The sequence below is a fragment of the Lithobates pipiens genome, unplaced genomic scaffold (assembly GCF_037356315.1).
Source record: "Lithobates pipiens isolate NorthernLeopardFrog02 unplaced genomic scaffold, aLitPip1_a1.2 Scaffold_30, whole genome shotgun sequence".
Classification (NCBI taxonomy): Eukaryota; Metazoa; Chordata; class Amphibia; order Anura; family Ranidae; genus Lithobates; species Lithobates pipiens.
This window is the reverse complement of record NW_027507791.1, coordinates 125705194-125732178: the sequence shown is the minus strand read 5'-3', so window position 1 is coordinate 125732178 and position 26985 is coordinate 125705194. Positions and strand designations below refer to the sequence as shown.

At 46.0% G+C, this 26985-nt stretch overlaps 1 protein-coding gene and 1 long non-coding RNA gene across 2 annotated transcripts in view; one reads left to right on the top strand and one right to left on the bottom strand.

Moving 5' to 3' along the window:
* The window catches only part of AKAP6 (A-kinase anchoring protein 6), a 427520-nt gene that overhangs the window by 278920 nt on the left and 121615 nt on the right, over positions 1 to 26985 (bottom strand). The window lies entirely within an intron of this gene.
* The window catches only part of LOC143943210 (uncharacterized), a 178392-nt gene continuing 176808 nt past the window's right edge, over positions 25402 to 26985 (top strand). Inside the window, exon 1 of the long non-coding RNA XR_013264893.1 lies at positions 25402 to 25519. This is a non-coding gene — a long non-coding RNA (uncharacterized LOC143943210). The remainder of the gene's footprint in view (positions 25520 to 26985) is intronic.

Here is a 26985-nt window from a genome sequence, read left to right as displayed (position 1 = left end):
CTCGGGGGTTACCGCTTGTGTTAGTAAAATCACAACCCGAGCCAGACTCGGGATTACCGCTAGGGGGGTTAAAGAAAAAGTGACAACCCTACCAGCCATTGAAATCGGTTCGCACCAGAACTTTCGAACGGACCCCACGTTCGTTACGAACGTTAGAACCCCATTGAAGTCTATGGGACTCGAACGTTCGAAATGGAAAGTGCTAATTTTAACGGCTAATATGCAAGATACTGTCCTAAAAAGGGTTTGAGGACCTGACTCCTGCCTCAGGGGACATGGGTCACTGCAAAAAAAAGTTTTAAAAACGGCCGTTTTGGCGGGAGTACTGATTTTAATGACGATTAAAGTGAAAAAAAAAAGTGAAATATTCCTTTAAATATGGTGCCTGGGGGGTGTCTGTAGTATGCCTGTGAAGTGCCATGTGTTTCCCATGTTTAGAACAGTCCCTGCACAAAATGACATTAAACGTAAATAACACCATTTAAAACTGCTTGCGGTTTTAACCACTTGCCGACCGCCGCACGACGATGTACGTCGACAGAATGGCACGGGCAGGCATAAGGGCTTACATGTACGTCCTTGCCTGCCCGGCGGTCGGTATTCGTTCGGGAGCGATCCCGGACGAGGGGACGGCCATTCATTCATGGCCACCCCCTCGCGATCGCTCCCGACGAATGAAAATGTCCCGTGACATCACTTCCTCTCCTGTAATGTAAACACAGGAGAGGAAGTGATGTATTCTCTCCTCCGTGTTGGTATTTTTCGTTCCGGCACCGAGGAGAGAGCATCAGTGAGTTGCACAAGCACTACACTACACAGTAGAACATGCCAGGCACACTCACAACCCCCCTTTACCCCCCGATCACCCCCCAATTACCCCTGCCCCCCCAGTCACAGTGACACCAATTGCTTTTTTTTTTTTTTTTGCATTGGTGTCATTTGTGACTGTAATAACTGTTAGGGCAGTTAGGGTTAGCCCCCTTTAGTTCTAATGTGTCCCCCTAACCCCCCCAATAAAGGTTTCACCCCGTGATCACCCCCCGTCGCCAGTGTCACTAAGGCTGGGTTCACATTGCAGCGGTTTATGAGAACGAATGTGATTCGCACCGCACTGCAGTGCAAATCACATCCGATCTCTGTGCGATTCGAGTTCAGCCATACAGATAGTATGGCTGAATTTGTGTCACACCCGCCGCAAATTCGCACGGGACCCTTTTTTTGGCCCGCAGCAGAATCGGATCGCATGGGTGTTCACACCATGCGATCCGAGTTTGCAGATCGCACTGCGATATGCGAACTGATCTGGGGGTGTCATTAACATTTCACTGACACTCCCAGCAGTTCGCATAGGGCAGTGTGAACTGCCGCCGGGAGGCATGCGATGCGGGAACCCGCCGCGGATTCATGGCGTTCCCGCATCGCTCCAGTGTGAACCCAGCCTAATAAGCGATAATTTTTCTGATCGCTGTATTAGTGTCACAGGTGACGCTAGTTAGGCAGGTAGGTATTTAGGTTCGCCGCAGCTTTTTATAGCGCCAGGGACTCCCATATACTACCGCATAAAGCCCCCTGATTGCCCCCTAGTTAACCCTTTCACCAGTGATCACCATATAACTGTTACAGGTGACGCTGGTTGGTTAGTTCTTTTTTTATAGTTTCAGGGCACCCGCCATTTATTACCTAATAAAGGTTTAACCCCCTGATCACCCGGCGGGTGTCATTTGTGACTGTAATAACTGTTAGGGCAGTTAGGGTTAGCCCCCTTTAGTTCTAAGGTACCCCCCTAACCCCCCCAATAAAGGTTTAACCCCGTGATCACCCCCCATCGCCAGTGTCACTAAGGCTGGGTTCACATTGCAGCGGTTTATGAGAACGGATGTGATTCGCACCGCACTGCAGTGCAAATCACATCCGATCTCTGTGCGATTCGAGTTCAGCCATACAGATAGTATGGCTGAATTCGTGTCGCACCCACCGCACCCGCCGCAAACTCGCACGGGACCGTACGCGGCTAGGCTCCCAAAAAGTCCCACATATGTGGTATCCCCATACTCAGGAGAAGCAGCAGAATTTATTTTGGGGTGTCATTTCACATATGCCCATGGCATGCGTGAGCAATATATCATTTAGTGACAACTTTGTGAAAAAAAAAAAAAAAAAAGTTTGTAATTTTCCCGCAACTTGTGGCAAAATATAAAATATTCCATGGACTCAACATGCCTCTCAGCAAATAGCTTGGGGTGTCTACTTTCTAAAATGGGTTCATTTGTGGGGGTTTTGTGCCATCTTGGCATTTTATGGCCTTCAAAACTGTAATAGGTAGTGAGGAGTGAAGTCAAATATTTACGCCCTTAGAAAACCTGAAGGCGGTTCTTGGTTTTCGGGGCCCCGTACGTGGCTAGGCTCCCAAAAAGTCCCACATATGTGGTATCCCCGTACTCAGGAGAAGCAGCAGAATTTATTTTGGGGTGTCATTTCACATATGCCCATAGCATGTGTGAGCAATATATCATTTAGTGACAACTTTGTGAAAAAAAAATTAAAAAAAATTAAAGTTTGTAATTTTCCCGCAACTTGTGGCAAAATATAAAATATTCTATGGATTCAAAATGCCTCTCAGCAAATAGCTTGAGGTGTCTACTTTCTAAAATGGGGTCATTTGTGGGGGTTTTGTGCCATCTTGGCATTTTATGGCCTTCAAAACTGTAATAGGTAGTGAGAAGTGAAATCAAAAATTTACGCCCTTAGAAAGCCTGAAGGCGGTGCTTGGTTTTCGGGGCCCCGTACGCGGCTAGGCTCCCAAAAAGTCCCACATATGTGGTATCCCCGTACTCAGGAGAAGCAGCAGAATTTATTTTGGGGTGTCATTTCACATATGCCCATAGCATGTGTGAGCAATATATCATTTAGTGACAACTTTGTGTAAAAAAAAAAAATATATATATTTTTTGTCATTATTCAATCGCTTGAGGCAAAAAAATAAAATATTCAATGGGCTCAACATGCCACTTATCAATTTCCTTAGGGTGTCTACTTTCCAAAATGGGGTCATTTGGGGGGGTTTTGTACTGCCCTGCCATTTTAGCACCTCAAGAAATGAGATAGGCAGTCGTAAACTAAAAGCTGCGTAAATTCCAGAAAACGTACCTTAGTTTGTAGATGTGACAACTTTTGCGCAAACCAATAAATATACAATTATTGACTTTTTTTTTACCAAAGACATGTGGCTGAATACATTTTGGCCTAAATGTATGACTAAAATTGAGTTTATTGGATTTTTCTAATAACAAAAAGTAGAAAATATCATTTTTTTTCAAAATTTGCGGTCTTTTTACGTTTATATCGAAAAAAATAAAAATCGCAGAGGCCATCAAATACCATCAAAAGAAAGCTCTATTTGTGGGAAGAAAAGGACGCAAATTTTGTTTGGGTACAACATTGCATGACCGCGCAATTACCAGTTAAAGCAGCGCAGTGCCAAATTGTAAAAAGACCTCTGGTCTTTACCAGCAAAATGGTCCGGTCTGAAGGTGGTTAATGTTATATCTGGTTCCTGCAATATGGTTGAAAATCATTGAGAAAAATGGTATGGGTAGCCCTCCCTGCCCATTACCAGCCTATTTGGGTCTTGTACGCATATTAAGGGGAACCCTGTACCCATATTAAAAAAAGGAAATGCGTGTGGCCCCCAGGCCCTATATACTCAGAACAGCAGTATACAGGCGGTGCAAACAAGACAGGGACTGTGTAGGTTTGTTGTGTTAAGTTGAATCTGTTTGTAATTTTCAACTGGTACATTTTTAAAGTGTAGCTCCAGTCAAAAAAACTATTTTTAAGCTTTTTGGAAAACATAGGGAAGGGTTATAACCCCTGTATAATTTGTTTTGTCGTCCATCTTTTTTCATCTCACTTGCTGCTGTCTGATGTTTGTAAGTTGGATGTTTGAAAGTAGGGGCCTGCCCTATATGCTCTGCAGAAATGGCGGAACAAGGTGTTGGTTTTGCCACAACATTGTAAGCCCTCAAAGTGACTCTTGGTGGGCGCTGGAGCGCCCTGCTGTGAACGATTATATCAAGAATTGTAATTACATGCCATTGTTGAACAGTGGTAGAAAAATTGACCTTTGGTGGTTGTGGTGCTGGTGCCACAACACTATAAGTCCTCACCGTTACTTTGGGTGGGCACAGGAAGGGGCCCTCCTGTGAAATATTATATCAAGAATTGTAATTACATGTCCCTGTTAAACAGGGGCAGAAAAATTTGGCCTTAGGCACTGCTGCTGGTGCCACCACACTGCAACCTCTTCCATATACTCTAGTTTTTTTGCTGGAATTAGCCCTGCTGCAAAGCATTGCATCAAAAATTGTACTTAAACGCCCCTGTTAAACAGGGGCAGAAAAATTGGGCCTTAGGCTGAGGTGAATATCGCGGTGTATACTGCGGTCAGGGCACGCAGACAATAACCAGAAAACAGCAGAGATAAAGGGGTATATACAGATGTATACTGTGCTGTGCTGGAGGCACACACAAGTTCCAATAACTCCTGCAGATGGCAATTGGGCTCAAATAGAGAACAGCTATGTAGGTGGATTATAGCGGTATGTACTGGGTACAGAGCACGCAGACAGCACGCACTATCTCCTAACACTACTGACTGCAAGCTCTATTATTAAAGATAGATCACTAGCTATATAGGTGAGGTGAATATAGTGGTGTATACTGCGGTCAGGGCACAGACAATAACCACTACACAAGAGCAAGATAGGAAATCAGCCAAAAACGATCGGTGTGTAACTGTGTTGAAGGTACACAGAACACCCACTGCTTCAGATGCCAACACACTACACGAGGCCGCCTCAAAGGCGGCCTTATATAGTGTGGGGCGTGCACTACACAGCCTGAGCTATGATTGGCCACAGGCATCCTGCCTGTGGCCAATCATGGCTCTCCTCGCTGCTGGCACTGCGATTGGCCAAGCATGCGGGGTCACAGTGCATGCTTGGCCAATCATGAGCCAGCAATGCACTGCGCCATCGCAGTGCATTGTGGGCCGTGCGCGCCACACGAATTTTGACGCGAACGGACCAAGAGTTCGGATTTCGCCGTACGGACGAACAGCCAATGTTCGAGTCGAACGTACCTTCGACTCGAACACGAAGCTCATCCCTAGTGGCTGCATATAAAGGAACCGATTTCTCCATTCCCCCGCTCCTCATCTCCCACCCACAGGCATTCAGCGGCTGCAGGAGGAAAATGGAGAGATTGGTTCCTCTATGTTGGTGTTTCACAATCTTTTTCCAGTCAGAGCAACCTTGAAGTACACCCCTAGGTGAATAGGGCTGCACTGCGACCACCCCACAACTGTGTGCATTGTATGCAGTTGCAGCATAGTGATGATGCATTTAAGGGATTAAAACAGGTGGTCAGTAGGCAACATATTGCCTCTCTACCGGCTGTCAAATGTCTCTGAAAAGCGATCTGAGCATGGATCGCTTTTTGGAGGAACAGCAGTTTACATAAAATGTGCATACACACATGTAAACACACACACACATATTTAAACACACACACACATAATACGCACACATATACTATATATATATATATATATATATATATATATATATATATATATATATATATATACACACATATAAATGCACATATGCACGCATAAATAATCCAGTGGCAGCTGGCGCTCAAAATTTTTAGTGGAGAGCAAGCAAAATTCAGAAAAAAAACATCAATAACAGCCACTGTGCCCATCAATTGCAGCCACTGTACCATCAAACACCACCACTGTGCCATCAAATGTCACCACTGTGCCCAAACTCTCCCGCTGTGCCCATCAAATGCTGCCAGTGTGCCCATCAAATGCTGCCAGTGTACCCATCAAACGCTGCCACTGTGCCATCAAATGCTGCCACTGTGCCCATCAAGCTCTGCCACTGTGCCATCAAATGTCGCAACTGTGCCCATCAAATGCCACCACTGTACCCATCAAATTCCACCACTGTGCATATCAAATGCTGCCACTGTGCCCATTAAATGCTGCCGTGTGCCCATTAAATGCTGCCAGTGTGCCATAAAATACTGCCACTGTGAATCCCCACCGCCCGCTCGCCGTCTGCCCGGCACTTACCCTGTCTTGGTGGTGACGGCCACGAGCGGAGTCCTCCATGTGTCTCCTGCCATCCTCATCTCCCGTCCTTTTCTCCTGATAGGCGTCCAATAACTGCGCCTATCGTTTCAGCCAAACAGGTGATGGGTAATAGACCTGCACACCTGATTGGTGGAGAGGCGGTTCAGTGTTAGGAAAGTGAATATTAATTCACTTTTCTAACACACCTGGGTGGCCTCTGAGCGTCAAGCATGGCGCTCGCAGTTCACCTATTTTTAAGCCCATTAGAGACTATGGGGCTAATCAGGTGCTTCAAAAACACCCCCTGCTGCTGTAATTAAGGCGCCCCAAAAGGGGCCGGACACCTCAATATGGGGGTGGCAGCGGTGGCCATGGATAGATTCATGCTATGCTATGCATGAATCTATCCATTGGCCATACAGGGGGTGGCTGGAGAGAGATGGTGTCACCTGTGTGCCCTTTTGGACGCACTGCCACTGATAAACACATGCACATTCATACATATGCATACATGCACACTCACATACATGCGCACACACACATGCATACATACACATACATATATGAACACACATACATGCATGCACACACACACACACACACACATACATGCACACACACACACATGCACACACACACATAAATGCATGCACACACATATACATATACACAGACACACACACACATACATACACACCCACACACACACACACACACTTACATGCATGCACACACATATACATACACACACACACACACACACACACACACACACACACACGCATACATGCACACACACACATGCATGCACGCACACAAACACAAACACATACATGCACACCCACATACATGCACACACACACACACACACACACACACACACATATACATGCACACACACACACATACATGCACACACACACATACATGTATGCACACACACACCCACACACACACACATACATGCACACGCACACACACACACATACATGCACACGCACACACACACACACATACATGCACACACACACACATACATGCACACCCACACACACATGCATGTACACACATATAAACACAAATACAGGAGTAGATAGTCTTATCAAAAAAAAGGCAGTCCTTTACCTTGGCTCTTCCTGCTGGGTATTGCACTGTAGGAGGAGACAAAGAGCACACACTGTGCTTTCACTTTAGACTAATGTGAGGAGCTCCCTGCACAGTGCCGTTTTCAGTTCGGCTAATGATCGGGGAGCTTCTCTCAGCCTCCCCCCTATCGAAGAGTACATAGGCCCCTTCAGTAAGGGGCCCGGTCGCCATGCGACCCCTATAATTCCGCCACTGCAGGGGTTAACAGACCTAAGAAACTTGTCATATGCACTCATCAAAAGTGCAGACTATGCCCACCCCCCCCCCCCCTCCATTCACAGAAGCTGTACTATAGCTTCCATTAATGAAAAATGATCTATGAATGGAGAAGGCAGACCTTTCAACCATCTGCCTATTCTCCATTCATAGATATCTTCTCTTTCATGGAAGCTGTAGAATGGCTTCCCATATAGGGGGATTCAGAGCACTTCAGAATTCAACCAAAGCAGCAGCCATCAGAACAAGGGACACTTGGGCCGATTGTCCCTTGTGCTGATTTTTTTTTTTTTTTTTAAAGAGTCCGACTAAACTTAGACTTTAAAATATGATTAGAAAACAATTCTCATCAAGGAGGGCGTGGCCTGGAGTGGCATGAGATAGGATGCTAGGGACCTGAGCTCCGCCAGTAACACATCCTATATCGCAGATCCTGACACCCCACACAGCGCTAAAAGCCCATCAATCGCAGCAGCAATGAGGGGAATCTATACAGAACATGTCTCCCACTAAAAAAGCATGGATGCAGAGGCTAAACTGGGGAAATACCGGCAACTGGAACAGGACCCTCAGACCAAGATGGCGGTGACCCGCCGGAGGAGGACATATCCCTGAGACCAGACACTGCCAAGGTACTAGAAGCCATCACAGCCTGTCAGGTGGCAGTCACTGCTTGCCAAACAAATCTTACTACTAAGATAGAGGAGGTGAAGGTTGATATATCCCTAGTGTGGCTAGACTTTCAGAAGCTGAGGGAGAGAGTCACAGAGGCAGAGGTTCAACTCGGCAGCATGGAGGATTTACTCCCCCTCTCCAGAATTCCACAGACGCCATGCAGCTACAGGTGAACCAGATCCTGCAGAAGCAGGATGACATTGAGAACAGACTGCGCAGATTTAATCTTCGGTTCATTGGTATGCCTGAGGGGGAGGAGGGGAGAGACCCCCCCACATTTCTTGAAAAGCTGTTGTGTGACACATATAGAAGAGAGGTCTTCTCCCCCACATTTGTTATCGAACAAGCACACCGCATGTCCGGCATCTACCACCTCTGGATATATGCACCCTAGCACAGGTTGTGCCTAACACCCTCAACGTTGAGACACACCTTCTTCTTTACTCACTTTGCCTTACTCTTTTATCACTCTAGCAATAACTGTCAACAAACGCCTATGCCGTCAGAGAAAGTCACTTACCTAGAGAACTCACTGTTCATGCCATGTTGGCAATTAAGGGTATAGGCCCGCACAAGTTTGGGTTCATGCAGGGCAGGGAGGGGGGATGTAAGCTTATTTATGCTTGAAGGCAAGCACAGATGTTGTGATATGGGACTAGATGAATATTGCAATGACCATCCAGATAGAATGTATGTACATGCTTTTAATAGCTACGCGCAAGCTGTAGGGCTGTTGAGCTTCAAGCCTTATTTACCACCAACCAATATGGCCTCCTTGAAATTTATAACGTGGAACGTCCGAGGCATGAGGGACCCACTTAAGAGGTCTGCTATATTTTCACTGCTTAAAAAGGAGCGGGCAGACGTGACAATCTTGGTGGAGACTCGATTTGCCAGGTCGCTTATGGATTTCGGTCTGGTGGATACTTGGAGGATTGGAAACCCCATGACAAGGACTTATTCATGCTTCATGCCTACTTAGCACTCCATGTCTCATATAGACTTAATCCTTATCTCTAAGTCCCTCCAGCCGAGACTGATTAGAGCGGGATTCTCCCCTGGATCACTATCTGATCATTGCCCCTATTGGGCTATAATCTCCTTACACCATGAAAAACCACCTACTACCTGGAGACTGAACCCCTTCCGGTTGACTTTGCTCCCGGAGGATGATAACATTGTCACAGATTGGAAACAATACTTGACTTTAAACGAGGGCACTGCCACACCACAGTAAGTCTGGGAGGCGTTTAAACTACATGCTCCCATGACTCTCACAATGCATATTAATCAGATTAAGAGAACCTCCACGCAGGCTCTGGATAAGGTGACAGAGGATCTGAGTACAGCCAAGACTGAATACCTCAGGAACCCCATCTTAGAAAAAGCTACCGCTATTAAGCTAAGATCTAGGGTAGTTGACCTACTGCATCATGAAAAATCCAAATGCAAAATGTTTTTTCATGAACAAAGCTGAGCATGGGGAGAGGGCGGGAAAACTCCTAGCGTACTTGGTGCATTGCGAGGAACGGCCTCCGGTAGTGGTCTCCCTGCGCTCCCCTGATGGAAATCTAGAGACAACCTAGAAGGGTAACAGCACAATTTAGAGAATTTTATGCTACACTGTACACCACTTAGGCCCCGGGCAACACGGGCAACACGGCTCTTGTGGACTCCTTTCTGGCCGACCTGTCTGTCCCTCAGTTAACAGGAGAGCAGGTTGAGGAGTTAGAGGCGCCGCTTACAGCGGATGAGATTACTAGAGCCCTGGCACAGTTCCCTAGGTCTAAGGCCCTGGGCTCGGATGGCCTACCAGTGGAATTTTACTCCACTTATGCGGACTTACTAATCCCTAAGCTATTATTACTTTACAACACTATATTTGAAACATCCGAGCTCCCAGTCTCTATGAGAGAGGCCACCATAGTGTTAATTCCAAAGCCAGGCAAGGACCCGCATCGGCCTATCTCCTTGCTGCAAGTATATGTTAAGATTCTAGCAAAAGTACTTGCAAATCATCTCAACAAGGTCATACTATCCCTTATACAATGTGATCAGGCAGGTTTTATGCCAGGTAGGAACACGTCCTTCAACCCTATAAGGCTCTTTATAAACATGTAATCGATGCACCACAACTCTGGGTCCAGGATTATAGTTGCCTCGGACACAGCCAAGGCATTCGACTCAGTCGAGTGGGGGTACCTCTGGACCTGCTTAGGTAAATTTGGAATAGGCCCCAAGTTTATAAAATGGGTACAGCTATTATATCAGGCCCCTGTGGCAAAGGTGATCACTAATGGATGGCCATCTGAGCACTTCCCCCTGTCCAGGGGCATGAGACAGGGATGTCCCCTGTCATCACTGCTCTATGCCCTGGCAGCTGAGCCACTGGCAGTGGCTATACACTCACATCCAGGTATAGTGGGTCTTAGCAAGGGAGAGATAACCGAAACAATTAGTACTTATGCAGATGACACGCTATTATATCTGGATGATTCTGAGACCTCCCTCCCTACGGTCCTGTCCTTGATAGAGCGCTTTGGAACTTTTTATGGACTCCGCATTAACTGGGACAAGTCCCAAATACTCCCACTTGACAGCTACCCACCCCCTAGGGACAGAGATGAACTTCCCTTACAAAGAGTTGACAGTATAAAATGCCTTAGCATCCGGACCACTAGAGACCCAAACGACTATATAGCTTTGAATGTCACTCCACTTTATGCAATGCTTAAAGCGGAGGTCCACCCTAAAGTGGACCTTCCGCTCATTGGAATCCTCCCCCCCTTCGGCGCCACAATTGGCACCTTTCAGGGGGGAGGGGGGTGCAGGTACCTGTACAGTACAGGTATCTGCACCCACTTCCAGGATAGCTCTCTGCGGAAAGGGGCGTAGATTACGCCCCTTTCCGAAAGTCCCCCGCTGCCTGCTGGGAAACACACAGATCCCAGAGGCAGCCGGTCCATCCTTATTGCGCAGCGCGACTCACGCATGCGCAGTAGGGAACCGGGAAATGAAGCCGAAAGGCTCCACTTCCTGATTCCCATACCCAAGATGGTGGCAGCAGCACCCGAGAGACGATCGAGAGATCGGCTTCGGGTGCCGACATCGCGGGCGCGCTGGGCGGGTAAGTGTCCTTATTTTAAAAGTCAGCAGCTGCAGTATTTGTAGCTGCTGGCTTTTAAAAAAAAAAAAACGGCCGAACTCCCAGTGGACTCCCGCTTTAAGCAAAAAACTCAAACCTGGGCCCGTCTCCCTTTGGGGGTTATGGGATGGATAAATCTCATAAAAATGGTCCTGCTACCAAAAATCCTCTACATACTGTGGCACTCACCGGTATATTTAATACTGAGGCATGTCAGATTGATGGCCATGCTAAAGCCCTTTGTCTGAGGTAAAAATAGACATAACCTACCCTGGCATAGACTTAAAACTCCCACGGACCTCACAGGAACAACCTTGCCTGATTTTAACCTATACTACCTGGCGGCTCAACTCTCCCAACTCTCCAATTCTTATGTCTCCTTTGCCCAGGGTGGATACAATCCACCAAAGACCCCCTCACTGCAGTTTCGGGCAAAATGGGGGGAATGGGTGGAGAGGGCGAACGAAGTCTTTGCTATACCAGTATAAAAAAATATGGGAGATAGCCTCCACTAGGCTCAACATGCCAACACGTCAGGAATTCAGCCCTCTATGGCACAACACTGCTCTGCCTGAATTTAATTCAATCCCAGATTGTAACACATGCAGCTCCAAAGGCATATTTTATTTTTCCCACATACAGAACACTTAAATCCTTTGATAAGTTGAGGGCTGATTTTGAACTACCGAACCAAATGTACTTTAGGTACCTGCAACTGCGCCATTCATACCGTGCCCAGTCTATAGCCAACAGCATACCTCTAGCTAACAATCCCTTAATGGAGGCAATTAAATGCCCAGATCCTAGAAAACTGATCTCCCCTTTCTACAGCATGTTGACGCTCCCACAGGGTACTGTATCAACTTATGAATTAAAAACTAGATGGGAGAGAGAGCTGGGACCTATAGAGGATGAGGAATGGAGTGAGGCCCTTGATGAATGTAGGCTAGTCTCTCCTAGGCTTTCAGATCATCTCACTCAGATTTTCATAATATATAAATCAGATCTAACACCCCTCAGGATAGCCAGGTACAGGCCCGACCAGCCCTCAGGCTGCCCAATGTGCAACCATGCTATGTGCTCATTCTACCATCTCCTCTGGCAATGCCCCAAAATACAAGCGTATTGGACGCAGGTTGTACGATTCTTGCATGACACCATGGGCTGTCCAGTAACAGAACAGCCTAAGGCCTGCCTACTAGGAATTTTTTCCAGAACCAGAATTTTTTTTTACAAACAGCATGGTGGTTTATTGAGAATACAAGAAGAACAAAAAGATAATATGCAGACATTGGTCAGTACAATGATCATGACAGTGGGATAGTAGGAATATGTGCAGTGTGTGCGGCAGGGGGGACGCGCAGGTCCCAAGCACATCAAAATGAGCAATGAACTAAAAGAAATAAAATATAAAACCAAAATAGTGCAAACATAAATAGCCATGAGACCCAGTCCAGAAGGCGAATTCCAGGAGACACTTCAGCAGGGGATCACAAATAGCAGCATTGTGAAATCATCATTGCACAGCGCGGCGCCGGCCCCCCCAGGCCAAGTACACAGGAGCACCCATCCCTATAAGGGAGGCTCATCACAGGTAGCAGCCTCATTCAACCATACATCCCAGACTTTAGCATATTTAGCATGACAGCCCCTATGGGCATACAGTTCTTTCTTGTATGGGAGTACCTGATTAATCGCAGCCACCCATTCCTGAAACGTGGGGGGCTGGACTTGTAGCCACCTTCTCGCCACCAGTAGCCTAGCCAGAAGCAAAGACTCATGTAAAAAAATCTTGTGGTACTTGTCCGAGTCCGGATCAGGGAAAATTCCCAAAAGGCACTGCTTGGGGCACAGCGTCAAAGGAGACCCCATTTTATCATGGATAAATCCAACAATTTGGGACCAGAAACACTGGATCACCGGGCAAGACCACAAGATATGAAAAAAAGTGCTTTGTAAACTACCACACCTGGGGCAGAGGGGACTGTACTCTGGTTTATATTTAGCAATGCGTGCCGGTGTCAAATAGGTTCTATGTAAGATATTGAGGTGAGTGAAGCGATCCGAGAGTTTAGGCGAGACCTTTTTTCCAGCATCCAGGGCTTCCTCCCACTCATCATCCTCAAGTTCTCCAACATCCTCCAACCATCTCCCCCTAAGGGCCTCTGTCATAACAATCGCTGGGGGTCTGATCAAAAGGTTGTATATACTAGAAATCAATTTACGTGGATCTTGCCCCAAGAGCACGTCCACCACCGCCAGGCTGCCCACCCCAGGCGAAGATTGCCCGAATTGTGTCTGGAGAGCATGGCGAAGCTGGAGGTATCTGTAGAGCATTGAATTCGGGAGTGCAAACTCCTCCTTGAGCTCCTGAAACGATTTCAAGACCCGACCTCGATATAAATCGGAAAGGAATCTAATTCCATGTATGAGCCAAATCGAGTATCCCGGGAGTAGACGCAGTTCGTCCAAACCGGGGTTATCCCAAAGCGGGGTGTGGGAGTGGGTCTCAGGAAAAGCTAGCTTCCTACCAACCACCTCCCAGACCCTGCAATATGCATAAAGGAGTCCCCTGCGGTTCCCCCGAAATGCCGCTGAGGCGCAGGCTCTAAATATCACCTGGAAGGGATGGGTAATGGAGTATCCACGCCTGGGGCAAAGAAGTGTTAAGTACTTATCCCTGTCCTGTTTATCTAGGTGGTAAAAGTGGGACACCTGGGCCGCCAGGTAGTACAAGGCAAAGTCCGGCAGGGCCGCCCCCCCCAGATCCCCAGGGCACTTCAATGCTTGCCACGATAATTTATGTCGCTGTGAGCCCCAAATAAAGGAATTGAGTAGGGCTTCTATGGATTTAAACAGTCGTAGAGGTAAATAAACAGGGGAGTGCCAAAACACATATAAAAACCCGGGAAGAATAATCATTTTTACAAGGTTTATTCGCCCCAGAACGCCCAGAGGGAGCTTGGCCCACGCCTTGATTCTAACCTTAAGGGATGCCACCAGGGGATCTATATTTAGCCTGGTGTAATCCTCAGGGGTTCTAGTGACATAAATACCTAAATATTTTATCTTACTCACCCTCAGGAGGGGAGCGGATCCAGAACCAGAATTTAACAAATTCACCAGAACATTCCTACACAAGACTTTTCTTGGCTAGGAAGGTTATAGCTAGGACATAGATGAGACCCAACCCGTCTGAGTTCTCGCATTGGATAGTGGAAGTGAACAACACGTTGCCATATAAGAGAATTGTCTATTCTCATAGGGGGTGCCCCTCTAAATTTGATAAAATATGGGAGAGGTGGTTGAAGGCTCCCGAAACAGTAGCAGGAAGCTAATATGTTGCATTATGAAGTTGCTTACATGTATAATAATATAGAACCCATTGGGGAGCAATCTGCTTGTATTGGTTGGTGGTATTGATGCCTCTGACTAAACCGAATAGAGAAAGCATTGCACCCCTGATGATGCATAAGGCAGAGCCGGAACACACGCTACCACGCATGTGCGAACTGCTGCAGCCATCTTGGATCGTGGCATTGAGAAGTTCTTTGCATTCATTGAGTGCCGGTTTACCCCTTGCTAAATGTAAGTGCATATACCAAATAAATAATTTGTACCCTACTGATCTTCACTATGGGTATTCTTTGTTTTCTTCTATGTTGCTGGTTCATTGACATCTGGTTGTATTCATGAGTTGGATCCATTTCGAAAGTGACAGTTTGTGGAGACAATAATTTTGGTGTTTTTAAACTGGATTACTGCCACAGTGAAGTGATCATTCTGTGTGGAATATATAAAACGCTGTTTCACCACTCTTGATTGGGGGGTCATTCCAATCTGGTAAGCCCCCCACCTGTTGCACTAGGGTGGTGTGTGGTGCTGCTGTCCTTTTCGTGAACTGAATGCTTTTGGAACCCACATTTGTCTCTCTGCTTTTTTCTAATGAAGATCACCTTTCACCTCTGACTTATTTATTTATTTTACATATTATTTTCATATTAGTATTAGCATTTTCATAATTTGATTGTAATGAAAGTGGATCACATTTATTTTCACATGTGTATATCCATTTATTTTTTCTAATTATCATAATAGATGTACAATTGTTGAGTGGTTTTAGCGCTGCTCTCTTTGAATATTTGTAAATTTTACATAAGATTCAAATAGAAAAATTAATGAATCTTTGGGGAAACTTGTGTAAATCGTGGGTGAAAAAAAAATGATAAATAGACCCCGCAGTTAACTGATTTCTTTTGTATTTCCTTTATCTGGCATATATACATTTGTTTACCTTTTGTAATAATATTTCAAGCCACAAGATGGCAGAGCATTTCACAACTTGGTCATCATCACAAACAGAATGCTGTCAGAAAGCTGAACACAAAGCAATGAAATGGCCTGCGGCTGTGTGCTGTCAAATGAAATACTCTGTCAAATGGAATACATAAAAGAAAAGCCACAAATCAGCATGACAGTCAAGCCAACCAGTATTTTAACCACTTCAGCCCCGGAAGGATTTACTCCCTACCTGACCAAGGCCTTTTTTGCGATACGGCACTGCGTCGCTTCAACTGACAATTGTGTGGTTGTGCGACGCTGTACCCAAACAAAATTGAGGTCCATTTATTCCCACAAATAGAGCTTTCTTTTGGTGGTATTTCATCACCTCAGCAGATTTTTTTTTTTGCGCTATAAACAAAAAAAGTGACAATTTAGAAAAAAAGCATTTTTTATTTTTTTTGCTAAAATAAATATCCCCAAAAAATATATAAAAAAACGAATTTCTTCCTCAGTTTAGGCCAATATGTATTCTACATATTTTTGGTAAAAAAAAACTTGCAATAAGCATATATTGATTGGTTTGCGCAAAAGTTATCATGTCTACAAAATAGGGCATATGTTTATGGCATTTTTATTAATAATTTTTTTATTAGTAATGGTGGTGGTCTGTGATTTTTATTGTGACTGCGACATTGCAGCGGACAGATCGAACACTTTTGATACTATTTTGGGACCATTGACATTTATACAGCGTTCAGTGCTATAAAAATGCACTAGTTACTATGTAATTGTCACTGGCAGGGAAGGGGTTAAACACCAGGGGGGCGATCAAGGAATTAAGTGTTTTCTCTTAGCGTGTTCTAACTGTAGGGGGAATGGGCTCACTAGAACATGACAGAGATCACTACTCCTGATGACAGGGAGCAGTAGATCCCTATCATGTTTCTAGGCAGAACACGGAAATCTCCCCATTCTGCCTCTCCATGCCACGACTGCGGGCCACCGGCGAACATCGAGTCCACGGGACGCGGGCATGCTTCCCGAGGCATGCACACGCTGCCGCTGATGACGGAGTGTGTAAATCCAGGAAGTGAACAGGCAGCAGCTTCACCTGCCCACAGTTAAAATGGTTGAAGCTAGACTCAGTGGAGGGAGATTTCTGCAGCATATTTGGCAATTACAGAATCACAGTATATAAAAAATAATATGCAAAGTGGCTGGAGGGAAGCTTCAGAATGGCAAAGATGTTTTTATTACAAAATATGTGAGCAGACTGCAGTTCTGCTTTAATTACCTGAACTCCAGGTATATACATATAAAAGACACAGAAAAAGCAGTGTTCTTAATGCGCCCTAATGAACACCACTCTGCGCCACATGGACCAATCACCAGCGGTTAAACATATTATGGTAATAATATACCTTTAAGCAGCTACTTTGAAGATTAACAAACATATCAAGACAATATAAATAAAGATTAATGATAAACGTCCTCTTTAGAATATTGGAGCCGTGCTTCCTGTCCAGTGAAATCAGATTCACATAAAAAGTCAATAAAAGACACGGCCGTGTAGTGGCAGGGGAGAGGTATTAGAAGGTCCTTGCTGTGATTTGTAGAAAACTTCAACCAAAATTCACCACGTGCGGCACAAACTCCCCTATGGGGATGCACTCACCAGAGAACCAGCATTACTGCACCTTTCAATTAAAACTTCTCCACTTTCTTAGTCCACTAGATGTCAGTATCAATTACCCAGGGTGAAAGCAGTCTTGGTCAGGCAGACAGGAGTCTCAGGACAGGATACCACACCACTAGTGGACGATGAAAGTGGAGCAGTGGAGAAGTTTCCCATACTACACTGTAAAGGACATTTTTATATTTTTAAATGGCTCTTTTTTTATTGTTTTTTTGTGACTGCCTTGAGGGGGGGCAGCGCCCGTGCGTCCATTATGGATGAGCTGCCACTGCTTAAAGATGCTGTAGCCAGGTGCTGGGCTACAGCAATATAGAGAAGGAGACACTGCCTTTTATTCTTCGCTCCCTCTTCTGAGATACTGATGTTTTGCTGTGCCCATTCTCCTCCGGCCAGCAGGGGGAGAACTAAAGCCAGGCAAGCCCATAGATTTCTATGCAGAGCACTAAGAATCCTGGGAGTTGTAGTTTGGGATGGCAGCCATATAATGGGACGAATAGATATTATACACTACATATCCCAATAGGCACTGTGGAGTAGAAAGAGTGGAGAGATGATTTTTATTAAACTGCCCAGGAATGTTCTTTTTGGCACTGAGTGAGAGAGAGAAAGCACCTTTGTTTGGACATTCACCTGCCAGCAGGAGACCCTACTAGAAGAGATCTGAGCCTGAAACTATGAGTGAGTACACCTGGGGGCAGCGCAGCACCATCCACATCATAGCACCTGCACTGCTGCTGCAGGGAGATTGGAGTGTCCACTGACCCTTTGCTCCCCACCGCTGATCACCAGAGGTTTTTGGGGAGAGATCAAGGGGGCCCCCCTTTTACAGCAAGAGGTCATTGCAACATTTGCCCACTGCTGATACTGCTAGCAGGGACTGAGCCACTAGGAGCAGGACACCGAGCTTGCCCAATCCATACACCCATACTGCACTCTATACTACACTTTTTCCAAATCTAAACTGCACCTATACCAACCCTATACCACATTATACCGTACTTCTACCTCATCTGTACCACATCTGCCTTGCAGCTGTGTTAGGACTATGCCATACCTATATTGCACTTATACATCTGAGTAAAGCCCCCCCCCCCCCCAGCCCCCGCTTATATCTGAGCCCCATCTCGATCCAGTGATGTGCATGAGAGCAGTGGCTCTCCCCAGTCTCTCTCCTCATTGGCTCACACAGCAGCAGGATTATTGGCTCCTGCTGATGTCAATCACATCCAGTGAGTCAATGAGCAGGGAAGGGCTGAGCCACACTCTGTCTTTGCATGTACAATGACCATTCACAGGAGCACAGCTTAGGATCGGAGGCAGGGAAGTGGAGCCAGGAGCACCAGTGGGGGACCCAAAAAGTAGATGATTAGGGCTGCTCGGTGCAAAACCATTGCATAGAGCAGGTAAGTATGACCTGTTTTTTATGTCTGCGCAGTCCGTGTTCCTGTTCAATTCCTGTAAGATTCAGTGCAGTGTGATTTTTCAGCCCATTCACATTATATTGACTTGGTAGAACAATAGAAACTTTGTAAATTAATATCCTTTATATTTCTTGCTACATGCCAGGTTATTGCAAAAGCTTGGAGGGAACCATCTTTATGCCGTGTACACATGACCCGGACTTTTCGACGGACTGAATTCCGTCTGACTTTTTGACGGACTTCAGTCGAATCGGACTTGTCTACACACAATCACACCAAATTCCGACGGATTCGACCATGATGACGTATGACCAGACTAGAATAAGGAAGTTCATTGCCAGTAGCCAATAGCTGCCCTAGCGTTGGTTTTCGTCCATCGGACTAGCATACAGACGAAAGATCTCTGTATGACATCTATTTATTAAGAGTTTATTTCTTCTATTATATACTTTGTATTTTAAATGATACATGTATAATTCCATTATATACACATATACTATATGTACATTGCTTACAATTGAATTTTCTTTATTCAGTTGAAATGAAATTTTATATTTGTTATGTATTCTACCTGTGATAACATCCAATACAGTTCTTATACCAGGACAACAGAGACATATTATAGCAATAGGCATATATATGAACATTGTCAGCTGACATTTTGTATTTTATGTAATATGTTTTTACTGCGGATTTAGTAAACCCGCAGATATTTTTTATTTTTTTTTTAAACCTGTAAGGCAAAAGGCATAATGAGCTAGTATGCTTCGCATACTAGCTCATTATAAAATACTTACCTTAGAACAAGGCGTCGACAGGTGATCTTGGTCCACACCGAGGGAGTGGACATTTTCCATCGGCGTATCTTCTGGTATCACGGCTCTGGCGCTGTGAGTGGCCAGAGCACGATATCGTCACTCCCGCGCGGGAGACTTCTTTCTGGCAAGGTCCGGCATCTGCCAGACCTTTCAGCAGGGAAACTCAGAGCAAATGCGCCGCTGCGGCTGCATGCAAGGGGAATATCTCCTAAACCATACAGGTTTAGGAGATATTTTTTTTACCTACAGGTAAGTCTTATTATAGGCTTACCTGTAGGTCAAAGTGGGAAAAAAAGGGAATACAACCGCTTTAAGAAAAAAGGATTGCATTTTAATGGGTTACATGCAACTGTGAATGCCAGGAAAGCCCCATACTATTAGGGAGTGGCGTGTGTTGCAATATAGAGGGATGCTGTCATTCCCCTTTTGAGGGAATCACTTTCATAAGTTTTTATAAATGTATGTTGAAGCATGGCAAAGGATCTTTTCTTAAATTGATATGGAAAAGAATGGGAATGGATTATTATTAATTGAATGTTATTGGACATGAGTGGACAGATGTCTCTCTATTTGTCCTGTTTACCATTATCATTCAAAGTTAAAGTGAAAAAAATACCAAATTTTGGGCTGTCCCCAGAAAAGTAATAGAGGTGAAATCTTCCAATGGGGACGCTAGTTCTGGTGACCTGGGAGGGCCAAGGAATTCCCTTAAAGGGGTTGTAAAAAAACACATTGTAGTCACTGGCCCCCCCAGCCCACCGTTTTACTTACCTTAGCCCCGAATTTCTGTTAGCATGTCCCTGCAGTCCTTCTCTGCAGGCGTTCCAGGCTCTAGATTGGATAGCTTGATATCAGGGCAGCCGTTGCCTCCCACTGCTGTCAATCAAATCCAATGACGCGGCCACCGAGGGGCAAGGCCGAGTCCTGCATTCTATGACTCGGAAAGCGCCCTCAAGGTAATCCCCTCAGGAGATCGCTTCTCCAAGGGGGTTATCTAATGCTGGGAGGAGCCGCAAGAGTAGGGTGACCAGATGTCTCCGGTTTCAGGGGACAGTCCCCGGATTGAGGACACTGTCCCCGGACCAAGTCTGTCCCTGGTTTTGTCCCCGTATTTGACTTCAACAGGAGCTGGGGCAATTTTCAAAGACAGTCAGTGCAGAATAAACAAATTCTGAATTACACACCCCTGCTCCTACTTGCTTAGGCGGGTGTATTTTTTCCATTATCTGTGTCCCTTTCTGATGATGATGTGCTGGCCAGAGTGGATGGACTATTTCTTCAGTTTTCGGCACATGCTCATTCAGCTCCGCTCACATGTTCTTCTGCCTTGGCTCAAATCCCAGGCAGCTGCCTGCCTGCTTATCTCCTTGCCTTCCCTGGCAGAGTCCTTTTCCTCCGCTCCCCACCCAGTAGTAGCCGGGGCCCGGAGAGTGAGACCTGAGAGGCTGTGAGGCCGGCAGAGGCAGCGACAGGCAGAGAGAGGCAGCTGAGCTCAGCTGATGATGTCCAGCAGTAGGAATAGAGGGGAAGCAGATCCAATCATGAGGCTGCAAGCGCCTTCAAGGCTTCAACACAGGTGTGCTTTGGGGGTGTCTGTGAATAGACTACATTGCACTGTGTTTGTCTCTCTGGCATAATGGATGGTATCAGAACTCACAGGCAGCAGGCACTTATTGGTCAGAAGTTAACAAAATCAGCACCCAGCAGCCATGTTATGTGACACACTGTGACAGAGCCAGCCAGAGCCATGATAGAGTGCCCCCTGCCTGTGAGTTATCATAACGATGATGATCTTAAAGTGGTTGTAAACCCTTACAACACACTTTGACCAAGAAAGACCTACAGGTCTTAGGAGACATTTACCCAAAGACAGGCAACGCGATATGCCGCGCGTGGCGGCTCCTGTGCGCATGCGCGGGAGTGACGTCATTGCGGCTTCGCCGAAAGACGGTGGCGGAGCGGCGAGACCCACCGAGAAGATGGAATGCGCCGGACTACAGGGGACAGCGGTGACTTCGCTGGCTCCTGTGTCAGGTAAGTGGCACATAATGGACTACTATGCGATGCATAGTAGTCCATTATGCATTACCTTTGCAGGGAATGAAAGAGGAAGTAAACTTATCAGGGTTTACTTCCTCTTTAAGTTTCTGATCGCCTGATAGCAGATTTACTGCTACAGGGCGGTCGCTCTGCACAGGATCACTTATATACGTGATCCTGCATTTCTGTGTATCAGAGCCAATCAGCGGACTCTCCTAGTGGTCTGCCTATGTAAACAAGGCAGTTCGCCATTCTTTCAGTATGGAAGACATTGATCCTGTGTTCCTGCAAAGCAAGTACAGGGATCTATGTTTTCCCTTAGTAAAACCACCTGCCCCACAGTGAGAAAACATTTGTTAGGCACACATTTAACCCATTGATTGCCCTAGATGTTATCCCCTTCCCAGCCAGTGTCATTAGTACAGTGACAGTACATATTTTTAGCACTGACCACTATATTAGTGTCACTGGTTCCCACAAGTTTTTTTTCCCGAAAATTTTGATGGACCTAGAAATAGAACAAGTTTTAAATAATTTGACTAAACCAATTGCTATCGGGAAAACCACTTGTTGTTAGCAGTTCTGACGGACCAAAAACGATGCATGCTCTGAAGCAAGTACGAGACTGCAGCTATTGGCTACTGGCTATTGAACTTCCTTTTTCTAGTCCCGTCGTACATGTTGTACGTCACCACGTTCTAGACCGTTGGACTTTGGTGCGATCTTGTGTAGGCAAGACAGTTTCAGCGGAACTCCGGAAAGCCGGATCATGTGTACGCAACATTAGTGTCCGCTTTGTCCACCGCAATCCCGCTACGAGTCGCTGATTGCTGCCATTACTAGTAAAAAAAAATATGTCCCCGGATTTCATTTTAAAAACAAGTCACCGAGGGACTCCAGAAATGGATGTTCAGGGCCACTCTGTGTAAAACTATCTGCACAGTGGAGGTAAGTATGACATGTTTCTTATTTAAAAAAAATTAAAAACGATCCTTTACAATCACTTTAACTAGTAGGGATTTCCTCTCACTTCCTGTTTGGCCATGGGACAAGAAGTGAAGGGAAATCTGTGCAATTGGATACAGATCGCAAAAAAAATTCTAACAGGGGTTATAACCCTCCCTTACTCTATCCAAAATAAAAATAGTAATAATAAATAAACAACTATACTAACGATAAATACCTTTTCTCATCAGCAGTATACAGCAGTCCTGTGACTTTATCAGTGTCCAGCCGTGCACTGGTAAAGCTTGTAGGAGGAGTTTTAATTCACCTCTGACTGTCCTATGAGTCTGCATGACCCCTGACCCTCTGTCTGAACAGTGCTGATTGACCCTGTGCTGATCACATGCACCCTCCTAGAAAAAAAACTCTCTAGCAATACACATCAAACTGAGCATGTGCAGAGTGCCTCCTCGGGCTCTGTGGTATCAGCAGATGGATTGGGGATTGTGGAAAAGGGGCAGGATCAGAGAAGACAGAATCAAACAGACTTTTTACACAATGCGGAGGATCAGTCCCTTAGGTTCCACAGTGAGTATAACAAGCATGCTTTACTGCAGTGGTGGTCACTCCATTAGAGGCGCAGGGGCGTTGTAATCCTAATCCATGTGCCCAGCCCCTAATCTACATGTAGGGTGCCAGACGCATGGACTTTGAGGGTGTTTTTTTTTTTTAATAGAGTAATAGCACAACGAAAGGAGAGGGTAATATGGCGCACTCTGGAATTTAGCAAAAAAATAAATAAAAAATTATATATATAATATGTGTGTATATCTCTTTATGTGAGTTATATATGTCCACACATACCTACAAATAAAACAAAATAAAATTAAATCAATGCTCACAATGCTCACAATGCAGTGTATATATAGTTCATCAAAGTAGTCCATAAAAGTGGTCCGCAATAGTGCACTAGCGGGCTGCCTCTCTTAAAGTGGTTGTAAAACCTTACAAACCACTGACCTACAGGTAAGCCTAGATAAAGGCTTACCTGTAGGTCCAAGAAATATCTCCTAAACCTACACGGTTTAGGAGATATTTGCTAAAACACAGGCAACTATTATTTTTATTATTATTATTTTTATTCTTATTTATTTATTATTCTTTATTATTAACATTTTCACTATCTATCAATCCAATTGATTGTTTATTAGTACGTTCTCATCCTTTCCCCTTCTGCCTACTTTTTAGTTGTTCCCATTAGCTTGGTCCGTTTTTCTGATGATGTAGCCACTGCGCATGACCGTCATCACAGCCACGCTTACACAGTCTATCCGTTCCTATAGAGAATCCCAGCTAGCCACTGCGCATGTTCTGTCCCCATGGTTACCGACTCTCCTCTCTGTATGACGCATCCCCGTTCACTACGCACCGTCCCAGCTTGCGTGACACACATCTCATTGTTTCTCGTTTTCCACCCACCCACCTCACCCGTCTTGCTTAGTATTTATATGTCCCTCAACCAACATGGCCACTACTAGAGCCTGATGAAGGAGCACGCATGCTCCGAAGCGCCGCCTACCCCAGCCCGTTCCCGGAAGACACAGACTCTCCGAACACTAAGCTAAGGGCACTACAGTGACCAGCACCGCTCCGACCATCCTGAAACTGTCATGGAATGGATCAAGCCACTAACCATCGGCTAAAGCAGTGGTCCCCAACCTTTTTGGCACCGGGGACCAGCGTAGTTGAAGAAAATTGTGCCAAGGCCCAGGGGGGCGTATGCAGCTTTTCGCGGGCAATTTATCGGGCGATGGCTGGCGTTGGCACTTCAATCATCCCGGCACCATCATTGATATGATGTCAGGATGATTGAAGCGCATTATTTCTATTATTACATTGTAATATATAATGAAATAGTTCAACTCACCATAACGCAGAATGTGCCAGAGTGTCACTTGCCACGTCGCCTGTCACCAGATGCAGATTGTCACTTTCCACGTCGCCTGCCTTCAGATGCAGCTTGTCACCAGAAGCATTTTGTCCCTTGCCACGTCGTCTGGCACCAGATGCTTTTTTGTCCCTTGCCATGTCACCTGCCACCAGATGCAGCTTGTCCCTTGTCACGTCACTTGTCACCAGATGCAATTTGTCCCTTGCCACGTCACCTACCACCAACTGCGGATTGTCACTTGCCATGTCGCCTGCCTTTATATGCAGCTTGTCACTTGCCATGTCATCTGCCACCAGATGCATTTTGTCCCTTGCCACGTCACCTGCCACCAGATTTGGATTGTCACTTGCCACGTCCCCTGCCATCAGATGCAGCTTGTCATTTGCGGCATCGCCTGCCATCAGATGCAGCTTGTCATTTGCCATGACACCTGCCACCAAATGTGGATTGTCACCTGCCACCACATGACTGTTGTCACTGCAGTGGTGGCAGCACAGGTGTGCACATTAGTTCAGAGGCAAGCCTGCACTAATGGATAGTAAGGAAGAACAGCAGTGGGGCGCCAGTAGTGAGCAATGTTCTCACCTGCCTCAGCTTCAATAGTGTATCAGTAAAGCGGGCGGGCAGTGAGAGATGAGCTCATCTCTCTGTTCCCCCGCCTCAACTCCAGCGTTATAGCATCCCCGCTGTGAGTGCGGAAGAGCGGCGATGCGGGCGGGCGGAGATGATCTCATCTCACTGCTAGCTCGCCTCCATATAGCGGCCCCGCTCTGAGCGCGGAACAGCGGTAATGCGGGCGGGCGGTGAGAGATGATGTCATCTCTCTGCCTGCTCCGCCGCCGCTCATCAGAGTGCAGCCTTCGCGGCCCGGCTGCAAGCAGGCCACGGCCCGGCAGTGGGCCGCGGCCCGGGGGTTGATGACCCCTGGGCTAAAGGACAGATGCTGTGATCCCTGCACTACAGCCCCCATGAGTTGTGTCCCAAGGGATATACGGATGAAACGCTGTATTTAAGATGTGCCTTTACACCACTAACCTAATGTAAGTCTTTTTAAACCTTTTTAATAAATCTCAGCCTGTTTATCGCTGCACGTGTCTCTCTTTCTTTTTTTTTTCTAAGTACATGATTAGAGCCTGAGACTCTAATTGGCTTCAAAAAGGGTGGGCTTGGGGCGCAGAGCACTGCACCCCAAACCCACCCAGTTGTGTGACAATAGTGAATTAATATTGTCTCCCTGCTTCTCCTACCAGCCAATCAGGAAGTGTGTCTTAAGCCCGGATTAGCTGAGAAGAGAAGCAACAGTATTGGCCGGGAGCATAAATAGGGGGAAAGCTGCCAAAGAGGAGATGCAGGAGGAAGCCGCCGAAGCCTAGATGGGGCAAGTGTGGGGCTGGTGGGTGGACAGGCGAGTGATGGGGGGGGGGAGGTTTGTTCACCATCCGAGCAAAGGGTTTTACAGACCAACCAAATGGAGGGGGGGGGGGTCGGGTGGTTTGTTTGCTGCCCCCCTAAAAAATAAAGCACCAGCTGCCACTGCTTTGCTGCATATACAGACTGATTTTACTGTTGTGGGTTTAGTATGCCTAATTATATTTGGCAACTGTACACCAAAATGCCATCCTGGCTGAGTACATATTGATGTATCTGCTAAAATACATCCTATGCAATGATTATGCTATTTGTATGCAATGGCTGTTGCTTGTAACAGCTGAGACTCCCATTCAGTACTGAAGACTGCCATTGTAAGCTCCTGGTAGCAGTACTAGTTCTGAAAGAGAGCAGACTTATTGAATTAAACACTGGTATGTCTGTCCCAGAACTAGCACCGCTTAAAGAAGTCAGGCAGCAGTAATCTCAATACCTAAGTAGTGCGGAAGGCTGCCATTCCCTGACTCCTGGAAGAAGCCCTAGTTCTGGGGAAGGTGGACCACTGAATAATGCTGTCCCACCACCGCTACCACCCCCGCAAGTACCACCGCTGCCTGCCACCCCCCCCAAGTACACCACCGCTGCCACCACCCCCCAAGTACTGTACACCACCACCTCTGCCACCCCCTCAATTACCACCGCTGCCACCCCCTCAATTACCACCGCTGCCACCCCCTCAATTACCACCACTGCCACCCCCTCAAGTACCTCTGCTGCCACCCCTGTCACAGTTACTTTGCTGAGTAACTAATTACTTTTCCAATGTAGTAACCGAGTTACTAACGTAATTACTTTTTGGGAGAAGTAATTTGTAACTTAACTAATTACTTTTTTAAAGTAAGATGACCAACACTGGTCCCAGGACTAGCACTGTTTTAGCAATTGCTAAAATGATATTTTAAAAAATGAACTTGTTTGGAAAAAAATGACTGGGTATATATAATATGGACGCATTGGGGGTTATTTACGAAACGCAAATCCACTTTGCACTACAAGTGCACTTGGAAGTGCAGTCGCGGTAGATCTGAGGAGGACATGGAAGGACAATAAAAAACAGCATTTTAGCTTACACATGATT